The 12,077-nt window shown below is 48.3% G+C and overlaps 1 protein-coding gene across 2 annotated transcripts in view; it reads left to right on the plus strand.

Moving 5' to 3' along the window:
• The window catches only part of PTPRA (protein tyrosine phosphatase receptor type A), a 115,428-nt gene that overhangs the window by 15,429 nt on the left and 87,922 nt on the right, over nucleotides 1–12,077 (plus strand). For both annotated transcript variants that reach the window (XM_068189048.1, XM_068189047.1), the window contains exon 2: nucleotides 11,749–11,883. The gene's annotated coding sequence lies outside the window, so the exon portion shown is untranslated. The remainder of the gene's footprint in view (nucleotides 1–11,748; nucleotides 11,884–12,077) is intronic.

The raw sequence follows: 12,077 nt of genomic DNA on the forward strand, positions 1-12,077 counted from the left end.
TGACCACATGGAAGGACTCGCAGGAATGTTCCTAACTCCCTTTGAAAGGCAAGCTGTTCTTTCAGCCTCTTGCAGAATCACTCTGACAGGAGATGCTGCAATCAGGCTGCAGAGGTAATTGCATTTGTAATGTGAAAGACAGAACAGGGTCTACAATTCTCATCCTCCACAGGCTCTGCAGGGACTCGAGGTAGTCAAAAAAAAAAAAACCCAAACCAACAGACCCAGCCATTGCTTCTGCCATTTGTGATTGGTCTGGGCAAAATACTAGGAAACAACATACTCAAGGGGACAAGATGATCTCATACAGCTGACTTTAAAGCGACATGCCCCCGTGGAAACTTGTTTCCGTGCCTATTCCAGAGCACTGGCTGCTGCCCGGATCTCCCCTGCCCCCCCTGGCCCAGCTCAGCTTAGTCAGCAAGTTCTAGTTCAACTTCTGCCTTTTATTTTGTGCCTGTACCTGAGTTAGCTCCATTCCTCAGTAACCAGCTCCTTGTCAGAGGAAAGGCTTCCAGGATGCTGCCAGCAACTCATTGTCCATTTCCTGAGGAGAACTGCTTGCTTTTAAGTAGTTTGCCTGAAATCTTGAGTATTCCAGTGCAGCTAAGGCTTCCTGTGTTGGTTGGCTTTCTTGGGATGAAGTTCCAGCCACCCACATGAGCTGTCTGCATTTAGTTCTGAGTGTGGAGAACAAATCTCTGCTGTAGGGTTTCGCCATCGCCATCCTGTTCCTCTGACATTGCGATATGTGACCGTCCTTGGTGTGGCAACTGATTTACAAGCAGTAGCTCCCCACTGTTTATTGCTGTTGGATTTTGAGGGGTGTGGAGACAGGAGCTGGGCTGGAGCAAGCTACAGGGGTTGGACGTAGCAGTGTTGAAGTCACATTTGGAGCCCGGCAGCTTGGGTGAGGGATGCTTCTGCCATGGCACATCCTCCCTGGTCCTTCCTCAAGTGCAGATCAGACCTTTGTGATGTTCACAGCTCCTGAGTATGAAGGCAGTGGAAGCATTTTGGCATCCCAGGTGGAGATGAGCTTGTTTGCATCCAGGTTCCTCAAGGTTTTCCTCTAATAAAGCCTTGGTGTTCCCTGTTTGGCCGGCTGGAACGCCAGGCTGGTTTCTTTCTTCTGTGTCACCAGAGGTGTGGTGTGGACTTTCCCAACAGAACATTGCTCATTCAGTCCCATTTTTTGAAAAAGATTGGAACAGATTATCTTTTCAGGGCCTCACTCTTGCTGGTTTCTCAGGAGCAGGTGCCAGCAGCTGATGTGGCCATGAATGAAGTGATACAGGAGAAGCTTATCCAGAACTCTGACTGTAACTTCCTCTCTGCCTCTGAAGGCTTTACCCTCTCTGAAAGCTTTCCATTTTCATTAAATCCACCCATAGCAATGAAACCTGAAAAAACCATGAACTCCCACCTCCAGCAGGCTGGCTGGTGTTGGTGTTGTTTGGGTTTTTAACTGGGGAGAATGAGTCAGCCTGTCCTCAGAAAGCACCAGGACTATCTGCACCGCTTGACCACCAGTTTCCTGTTGCTCCCTTTTGTTTCTCTCTTTTTTTTTCTTTTGTTGAAGCTTTTAGGGTCTGGCTGCAAATTTGTGAGAGTTTCTGGATGTTTCCCACTACTGTGTGTGTCTTCTCTGCTTATTTTTTTCAAAAGGAACATCAGAAAGATGCAGAGATCAAGACCTTGTAGGAACCTCAACTTCTAGAATCATAACTCTAGCTGCTGGCCTTAGGGAGCTGTCAGATCCTCAAATAAATCTTTATAAATCAGCATTTACCCTGTAGAAATTCACACAACTTGATTGCGGAGCTGCTCAAAGCAGAGCAGAACAAAACACATTAACTATTCTGGGGTAAAGCTTTAATGGTAGGTTAGGTCACAGAGAACTGATGGCCATGAAGTCATGGCAAAATCATACCAAGCTCTAGTGTTTGGTCTCTGGGATATGGCCTTGGTGTCCCAGACCACGCTTTGCATGCCGGGCACTCAGATTTTTTATTGTTCATCCCTTTTTCCTAAAGAAAGGAACGCAAGGATGTGCAGGAATGCCAGAGCAGAGCTTGTGTGCTGGGATGCTGAAGGCACATCTTTGTCTTGTCAGCATGTGGGAATATCTGCATGGAAACTGGTGCTTTTGGGGATGGGAACCATCCTGACTGAAGCTGGAGCAGATGGGACGCACAGCCTGAACCAGCCCGTCTCGTTTATGCTTTATTAATTAGACATGTTATCAGAGTCATCTGTGTTTTCTTCCTTTTTCCCCTTTCCAAACCAGTTCTGCTGCTTTGCTGCCCGCAGAGCCTCTGATGAGGAGCCCAGTTTGAATCCCTGAGAGTTGCATGGCAGCAACTTGTTCACTGTGGTGTGTGTTAGCGCTGTAAAAGCTTTGGGGAGAGAACTCAGAGGAGTTCTGTGAGCTCTGGGGATCAGAATTTTGGGAGTTGATGGTGCTGTCCTGGTAGCACATCTTCCCCCTGTGTACTGTCAGCGTTTGTAAGAATTTCCACCACATGTGTTAATCACGGAACCACAGAATGGTTTGAGTTGGAAGGGACCTTAAATATCAACTTGTCCCAAACCCTGCTATGGACAGGGACACCTTCCACTATCCCAGGTTGTTCCAAGCCCCATCCAGCCTGGCCTTGGGCACTTCCAGGGATTCAGGGGCAGCCACAGCTTCTCTGGGAAAGCCGTGCTGCTGCTTTCTGTAGGATGCTTCAAAACTGACATGGATCAGGAAGGTGACTGGATAAACTGATAGAAGGATAAAGATCCCTGGGTAGAAACAGTCCATGCTGAAGACTGGGAAATATTCTGGGGAGAAAATGGTATGGACTGGTGTGGGTCTGACCGTGCTCCTAGACCTGCTGCTGATTGCTGTTGGAGGTACTGAATTAGGCAGATCTCAGATGGGGTCTGTTGTGCCTGACGGGATAGTGTCAGGCTGTCCCTCTGCACACTCAGTTTTAAAATTTTACTGAAAGAGAGAAAAGCTTTTTCAAGTTCTGGGGTAGGAGCCAGGAGTAGGGATTTTCTCAGCTTTCCCTTTGAACCTTTATCTCCCAGCAGGTTAGCATCTGAATCCTCAATGTCAGTGCCCTTTATCTGTATGTAAAGGTAAAGTGAGTCGTAAAATCCTTTGAGTGAACCCCTTATAGTCTGAAGCTGCTCCAGTGGAGGTTCAGGTTGGTCATTAGGAGGAAATTCCTCATAGAAAAGGTGTTAAAACACTGGACTGGACTGCCTAGGGAGGTGGTGGAGTCCCTATCCCTGGAGGTGCTTAAGGAAAGACCGGAAGGGGCACTCAGTGCTCTGGTCTGGTTGACAGGGTGGTGATGGGTCACAGATCGGACTCAATTATCTTGGAGGTCCTTTAGGGCCTGGGTGACTGTGTGTGTGCCCATCTCTGAGGTGGGAGATGGTGAAATAGGAGTTGGATTCAATGATCCCTGACTGGGTCCCTTTGAGCTGTGGATATTCTGTGATTCTCTGAAACCCCATAAAGCCAACCTGAGTGTCCTTTCTGACACCTGGGTCTATTTTATGGCCAGCATTTGGCGAGGTGAAGGGAAGACCTATGGATTTGCTTTGCCTGATGCCCTTCCAGGGCAAATTCCCACTCGCTGAAGGAGCAGCAGGATCATCCCTGCACACACAGCAGGGAAATGACTTTTAACAATGGGCTGGCTTGGACACTGCCCAGATCCCTTCTCTTACAGCGGGACAAGATGATGACCATGTCCAGGCTCTTCCCTGGCACACACGCTCAGAATATGTTATCCTTGAAGTCCTTTTCCCAGGCGTGGCGTGCCTTTGTGCAGGCACAGCATGTACCCTGCTAATAGGATGCTGGTGTCTTCTATCAGCGAGTTAATTGGGTCCCTGGGTGCTGGGATATTTCCTGCTGCTGCATCCTCTTCCCGGAGCTACTCCTCCACCTCGGGAACTTCCCTGCTGATGAAGATGCGATGCTGAGCTCTCTGCAGTGCCCGGAGCCAGCGGAGGTTAAATCCCAGATAAAGCTTTGGGATTGCTCGCAGCCCTGGGGGGAGGGATGCACACACTGAGAGGGATTTTAATTGTGTTGTGTTTATCGAGCTGGCTGTAAACACAGCAGGAGGTTACTGCTTCTCCAGAGCCTGGGAGCCAAAGGTGCATCGATCCCAGGGAGCTGTGGGACCCAGGTACACGCTGGTGGAGATCTCAGCTGGGTTTTTTCCAGCTGAGGATGAAATTTCTCTATGTCCCGCGCTTCCTCCTCAACTCGTGTGGAGCTGTAACGATTTTATAACCCAACTTTGTCAGCTGATTCCTCCCCAAAGCAAGAAGCCCTGTTGCTAGGAGTGGGATGGGAGGGGGGGGAAGAAAACCTCAGGGATACTCATCTTCAGCGGTCCAACACTGCAGATAACATTGAGTCACTGCTGAAAGCCTCAAAGCAAAACAGATGTTCAGTTTCTAGTGACTGAGTAAGTATTAAAGGTACCAGATGAGCAAAGTTTTAACTGAGGTATTTAATTTGTGGTTGGCAGCTGAGACAAAGCATGAGCAAACAAGGTGCAATGCAGAAATGGTCTCCCTCCTGTCTTACACATGCCGGTGTGTTTTCATAAAACTTCTTTTGTTCCATTTTCCCCCCATTTTTAAAATATGTCTTTCCGGCTTGACTCATTCCGTCTGTAGTTGTAACCTTTAGTTCTGGATGGGAAGGCAATTATTTTGTGAGACATGAGACCAGTGGCAGGGTGAGTGGGCTCTTGCTGCCTCTGTCATCTCCTTGTTTGACAAGTCACTTCTCCAGGAGTAGCTTGGGTCTCTGAAGTTGGGGATAATTACAAGTGTTGTCAAAAATAAGGAAACTGGACTTAATGGTGCATCTGCTCAGCCTGACTTCTGAATTCATGAATGAGTAGAAAACTTGGAATGTGGCTGTCATGCAGCTGTTAGCCTTCGAGCAAGAGACAATTTTTGATGACTATATTCTTAAAAAAAAAAAAAATTAGGATGAGGACTGTGATCCCAGGATTCTTGGGCAGCCAGCACTGGGAGCTGCTGCTGGTGGAGGTGTGGGGTTCCCATTGCTTTGATCCCTGGTGAGAAACCTGCAGCACTGTCTGGCTGTGTGGAACAGAGATGCTGAATCCCTCCTTGCCACTCAAACCTGAGCAGGTGATAACATGAAAGGGGAGGAATTGTGTCCTGTCCCTCTTCTCAGCATCGTGGGAGTGCTTGTGGATTCCTCAGGTCCAATGAATACCTAATGTAAAACACATGAAAACCCTGAGAAAGAGGACGCTGACCAGAACTTCCCTCCTTGGTAAGTCCATAAATCAGCTCACTCTGTACTTTCTGGAGGAGTGACTCTCATTTTGGCTGCTCAGCACCACGGGAAGGACAGAATAGACTTTGGGTTGCTTTCCCTGGGGTGTGGGAGGTGGATTTGTGCTGCTAAGCCCACGTGGGAGCTGAAGCCAAGGCTCCATCCCGCCAGTCCTGCAGGATTTCGGGTTTTTTTGGCAAGTTCTAGATGGTTTCTATTAAGAAAAAGGCTTTTTGGATCTCTTCTGAGGGTGCCTCCCTTTGGAGGCTTTCTCAGGAGCCCATGTGCTGAGCACTTAATCTTTCACCCCACTTAGGGGAAGAGGGACAGACACCAAATCCTGTTGGCACCTTATTTCACTTAATTCTCTCATTTAATTGTTCTTCCTTCGGCTTTTAAGAGAGTCCCTGCCAAAATCAAGAAGCTAAAAATTAAAGTAATTATTGTGGTGATGGAAGCAATCAAAGAGGCCACCAGACTCCTGGTCTGTGTGCTGTGGAGGAAGGAGCAGACTGGGATTGAGCTCATCTCCTGGGACACGCTGAGCTCCAAGAGTTAATTTTGTTCCCGACTTCTCTGTCCATGAGTAATCCATTTGTGCTGGGAGGAAATGGCAAGTTCTTGCAGTGAGGACAGGCTTCAGTGCTGGAGAAAATGATGCCTATTTATCATATGATGCTCTCTGTGCCTTTTTTTATTTGTCCTTCATCTGAACTGAGCTCTTTGGTGATGAGCTTCCCTGTCTGACCGCAGATTTTGTAGAGGCCTACAAGAGTTTTTCCTTCCCGCATTTGCTGTTTCCCTGCAATTCCTCACAAGTTTGTGCTGGGCCCACCCAGCTGGGAAGGAGCTGGACAGGAAAGGACCTGGGGGTCCTGCTGGACATCAAGTTCACCCTGAGGTAGCAAAGTGCCCAAAAAGGACAATGGTGGCCTGGGCTGTGTGAGACAAAACACTTCCAGCAGGTCCAGGGAGGGGATCCTGCCCCTCGGCTCAGCACTGCTGAGGCCACACCTGGAGCACTGGGTCCAGCTCTGCCTCCCCAGGACAAGAGGGACATGGACAGACTGGGGAGAGCCCAGTGAGGGGGCTGGAGCATCTCTGCTCCCAGGAAGGGCTGGGAGAGCTGGGACTGCTCAGCCTGGAGAGGAGAAGGCTCCGGGGGCCTCATCCCTGTCCATCAACACCTGCAGGGAGGGTGCAGAGAGAACAGAGCCAGGCTCTTGGCAGTGGTGGCCAGGGACAGGACAAGGGGCCACGGGCACACACTGACCACAGGAGGGTCCCTCTGGACATCAGGGAACACGTTTTGGCTGTGGGGGTGACTGAGCACGGGCACAGGTTGTCCAGGGAGGTTGTGGAGTGTCCATCTTTGGGAATATCCAGCATTTATCTGTCTACAGTCATGGGCAGCTGGCTCTGTGTGACTCTGCTGAGCAGGGAGTTGGACCAGACAATCTCCAGAAGCTTCTTCCCACCTCCACCACTCTGAGACACAGCTCAAGGTGCTCAGGAGATGCAGGGCTGGGCTGAGCCCTCTGCAGGGGTGTGACTTGTGCACAAATGCAGCTGCATTTGGCATCGAACAGCACTGTGTGATCACATCTCCTTTGCTGTAAGAATGTAAAATGGCTTAATAATTCTTCTCCTGCTGTTTTGGATTAATTTCTATCTTTATGCTGTGTGTTTTCTTTGCTTGCTTCCTCCTTTCACCTTCCCAGCTGTCTCCTCAGAGCAAACTTCCGTGACTCTTATTGTTCTGCTTGTTTTCATTCTCCTTCTTGGATAAATGTTTGGTGGGTTTTTTTTTTTTTTAAGTGTGGTTTCCTAAAGCTCTACAAAATGCTCTTTCCTTGCTGCATTTTAAAGTATTAGTTGCAGAAGAAAGGGCAAGGAGTCTTAATTCAGGTGCATGTCTTCCTTTATCTGCTTTTCTTTTAAAAAATGACTAAAGCCACTGATAAATAATGCTAATTTTTGCTGCCATCTGTGAATGCAGGACCAAGCTGTTTCAGAGCAGCATTTTTAGTGCTCTGTCTGTTCGGGGGAGGAGTGGGGGGGGAAGGAAAAAGGCTCTTTGCTTTAGCAGCTATTGCCTATCTCCCACAAGTTGTAGTCTGTGCTCCCATCTACCACTAAAACCCAAAGCAAACAAAGATTCGTGCAGAGACAGGAAACCTTTTGGGTGTAATTGCTGGGAGGTCTTTGCTTCCACGATTTTTGGGTTCACCCAGAAAGGCAGCCGAGCAGGGCTGCGGTTCACTGGGGTGCATTTATGATGAGCTCTCACTGGGCTTTAATTGGACGTTTTTGGCAGCTCTGGGAGTTTCAAACACCCTCAGCAAGAGTCTCCTGGCCACGCTGAGTGAAAATGTCCCAGGGAGGGAGGGAGGGAGGGAAGGGCTGGTGCGTAGTGGAGGCACAGCTGAGCTACGCCCTGCCGACAGCCCTGCCTCCAGGCTCCTTTATTTTGGCCTGGAGCCTTGGTTTACATAATCCTGACCTGATCCCTCATCCTCTGCATGGATCAGCCTTAGAAGACCCTCCAGTTTGACCAGATCAAACTGGGAAGCAGGTCTCTCCCATCATCTGAGCCAAGAAGTGCTGGTGTTGATGGAATCAGGTGGCTTTGGCTGTATCAGAAGACCTCACAGGTGCCATGACTTGATTTTTGGGCTCTTTTGGAGGCTGAAAAAAAGAAATCAAACCTTGAACATGGTCTGGAGAACTATGGAACAGGTCTGGCTCCTGGAGCCTGTGTACTGAATAGGTGCAACCCTATATGGGGGAGGTCTCACCTGCAGAGTCCAGGTGGCTTTTTCTCATGTGTTTATCTCTGGGTGGTGTGAGTTTCCCACACCAGAACTGGACTGTGATTTAGGACCAGTTTCCCACACCAGAACTGGACTGTGATTTAGGACCAGTTTCCCACACCAGAACTGGACTGTGATTTAGGACCAGTTTCCCACACCAGAATTGGGCTGTGATTTAGGACCAGTTTCCCACACCAGAATTGGGCTGTGATTTAGGACCAGTTTCCCACACCAGAACTGGACTGTGATTTAGGACCAGTTTCCCAAACCAGAATTGGGCTGTGGTTTTAGGACCAGTTTCCCAAACCAGAACTGGACTGTGATTTAGGACCAGTTTCCCACACCAGAACTGGACTGTGATTTAGGACCAGTTTCCCAAACCAGAATTGGATAGTGATTTAGGATCAGGTCTTTAGGGAAGCTTGTCAGGATGGTGATGTGTAATAGCATAATAAAACCCTAACTGCTTCACTTTAATGTGTCAAATGACTCATTTACAGTGTCATCTGGGAGAGATGAGGCTCTATGAGATAAGTAAGACTTGCATAGGGAGGGAATATTGAGTAATGGACCCACAGCTATAATTGGAGGAGGAATAGATTTTCCATTTCAGATCTGAGGAAGTGGTTTATCTGCCCAGTCTGTAAGTGGATGATTCTTCTCTCAACTTCCTCCACATATTCCCTACTTCCTCTGTGTTATATTCCTGTTATTTATAACTGCTGCATTGAATCCTAGAGGCACACGCTGCCTGCATTTCTGTATTATATAGAAGTTGAGGTCCAACAGGTGGGTGGATAGTCTTGACCTTCTGGGAGCAAAGAGTTGATATGGAAGCAGGGAAAACATTTATGTCCCTATAACTAACCCCCTTTTCTCTATATTTATCATGTCTGAATATAGAGCAGCCCTGTCCATCTCTTCCCATCCCATAGGAAGCCAGGGAAGTGGCAGACAGACATACAAAGGATTGTTATATTTGATCAGGCTTGGAAATGGGCTGGAGATAAAGCCCTTGGTGTTTACCGGACCATTAAACATTTATTATCATCTCTCCAGCGTGCTGGTGGTGCTGTAAATAACAACTCTGACGAGAGTGGGGTCAGCAGTTGCCTTTTGCACCGATGTTTGTAAATGCAGAAGCAGGTCCTGTGATTTTTAAGAGCTTGGCTGGGGGGAGCAGTTGCCCAGATGCCATGGAGAAAAGGGGCAGATGAGCCAGCAGGCCAGAGCTCCTCTTTATCACAAGGAAACGCTGAAATCTTAGGAAGTGGGAGAATTTAAACAACAATGAAAAAAAGATTAGGGCCAGAGTTAGGAGTTAATTTATCCCTGCCCTTCCTAACCAAAGTACTTAATGCACTCGGATCAGAACAGCTTTTGGATCTGGATTTAATTAGGTGGAAGGAGGGTTTGGGCCTCTCTCTCCCCCAGCTCAGCCACGCTCCATGAGGCATTTCCATCATCAGACTTTTATTTCCCTTTCCCCCCCTTCCAAGGTTTTTGCAGGGAGGGGAGAAGCGTCGCCGCAGGGCTGGAACTCGGCTCGTGGGGCCTGAGCTGCAGCACCTGGTCGGATGATGGGGCTTTTGAAAGGGGGAATATGAAGGGATTACTCTGTTGCTGGGAGGCCACAGCCTGGTGATTCCTACCATAGGCAATCCCTCTGAAGTCCATGAGATTGGAAAGCGTGCAAATCAGTATGGAATTCAGCGTTTTCCTGGAAAAGTGTGGGGGGATATTTGTTTTACTTGCATATAAATTACTTCTAATAAGGCTCCATAGACGTGACTGATCCTTCTCATCACACCGTTGCTCCTTCCAGTCCCAGAGTCGCTCTCGCTGCCCTCTCATTTTTAAATAATTTTGCAAAAAAAAAAGCCTCCTGCGTGGGAATTCTCTGTGGTTGTGAAGCGTTGCTGGGAATGACTCAGGCGGGAGCGAGTCCTCGTGCGCTTGGGACCTGCAGTGTGAACGGAGAAAGGAGACAGGCTTGTTTTCACACTCTCTCATTTTGTGTCTCTGACATGCTTCTGTTCCACCATTCAAATGTCATCAGGCTGAGGGATAATTAGAGGGAGCCTGTTTTGCTGCAGAGCCGGATTGGGAATCCACACTGCCGTGAGCAGGCTGGGTTATTTCTCGGGGAATGCAGAGTGGTGGAGTGCGTGTCCAGGGAGCACTGCTGCACCACCAGGGAGAAGATGCTCTGCTGCTCCTTCCCTGTGCCTGCAGAAAGTATCTCCTTTCTCCAACTGAAAATAAATCCGTAGAAACACAGAATGGTTGGGTTGGAAGGGACCTTCGAGACGGTTTTGTTCTAAGACAAGTGCCAGGGACATCTTCAACTAAGCCAAATTGCTCCAGTCCCCATCCAGCCTGGCCTTGGACACTTCCAGGGATGTTGGATGTGAAGATACTGGTTTTTTCAGTGGTGCTCTCTAGCCTGGCAGTCTCCATCACCTGCACCAAAATGTTTAAGGGATACCTGGAAGCTGCTGTTGGAGCTCTCGGGCATCGTTTCTGCTGCTGCCTTTGCTGTGGGTGGGTGTTTTGGGTGCTCATTCTGTGTGAGGCTTTAATGCCCTAATAAAGCATTAGAACAAAGAGCATCCGCTTTTCTCTTGCTCCATTGAGAAGGGCATTGAATTTTGCCAGATGTTCCCACGGTACAGGTGCTTTCAGCTGTTTTAGACTCACCTTAAAAAATGCACCTTGCCTGTTTGTGCTGTGCACAGCATGTGGAAGATGTAACCAACTTGAAAATGAGATCTAAAACTGGAGGAGTCCTACAGAGTAACTGAGGAGCCAAATATGAATAACTGAGGAGAGAACCAGGTCCCGTGAAGCTGGTTGCCAAGGGAATAATTCAGTTGTCTCTCCCCCAGCCTGATGGAATATTATTTTCCTCTCATTCAGCATACCCACAGCTCCAGAGGAACCACTCTCACTCCTGTAGATGCTTTAACTGATACATTCCTAATTCCACCTTGGGGCTGTTTTCATGAACAGAGGAGCCTTTGAAGGCACCTTCCCCTCTTCCAGGCCTCCAGAAGGGTTTGTGCTGTCCAGAGGTTTGTCCTCTCTTCCCACTGGTGCTGGCTGGCCTGATGAGTACCTGGCTCCTGCCCACAAACTTTCACTTTCCTCTCCAAAAATAAGGGCATTTTTAAGGCTGCAATCTAGATTTTGGTGTAAAATCTTGCAGAAAAGGAGATCTTTCCAGCTTCAGGCCAAGTGGTGTGTGTTCTTTGGTGTCCTCTCTGCAAAACAGAACAATTCAAGACTCATTGTTTTTGTTGTTAATTAACTGCTGCTGTATTAACAGGCTGTGTCAACTTGGGTTATTCCCTGAAATATGAGCCGTAGTCTTCAGTCTTATCCTTGACTATCTCCCTGTCTGCTGCAAGCTGGTTTTCCTCCATCTGAGCTTGGAATACTTGGATAAACTTATTTTATATGGGGACTACAATAATGGCTGGGACAATCTCAATTTAATGGGACAATCCCAGTCATCCAGAACAGAACCCAAGCATTTGGGGCAGAAAAAGGCTGTTTCACCTTGGCACAAGCCACTCACTGGGTGTTGCTCTCTTCCAGGGTGCATTGAGAATAATCATCAGCCTTAACAAGGATTGATTGTGTGCTCCTCATCCTCCTGGTTTGGTATTAATTGGAAAAAGCTTTGACCGCCGCGTCGGGGTGGCGAAGAGGTGAATGAACGTCCCTTTCAAGGTACAGTAGAGGCATGGATGAGATATCTGGGTTGTGGAGCTGGTGCTGGTGTAGCCTTTGGAGGTTCCAGGGTGTACAGCTTCCTTATGGATTCACATCCCTCAATCCTGCATGGAGAAGTCTGCACTCCATCATTCCCTTGTTCAATCCTAATGAGCGCAGTCGTCTTAGTGTTGGCTTTGTTTTGGTGTAAC

This window comes from Anomalospiza imberbis, chromosome 4, assembly GCF_031753505.1.
Source record: "Anomalospiza imberbis isolate Cuckoo-Finch-1a 21T00152 chromosome 4, ASM3175350v1, whole genome shotgun sequence".
Lineage (NCBI taxonomy): Eukaryota > Metazoa > Chordata > Aves > Passeriformes > Viduidae > Anomalospiza > Anomalospiza imberbis.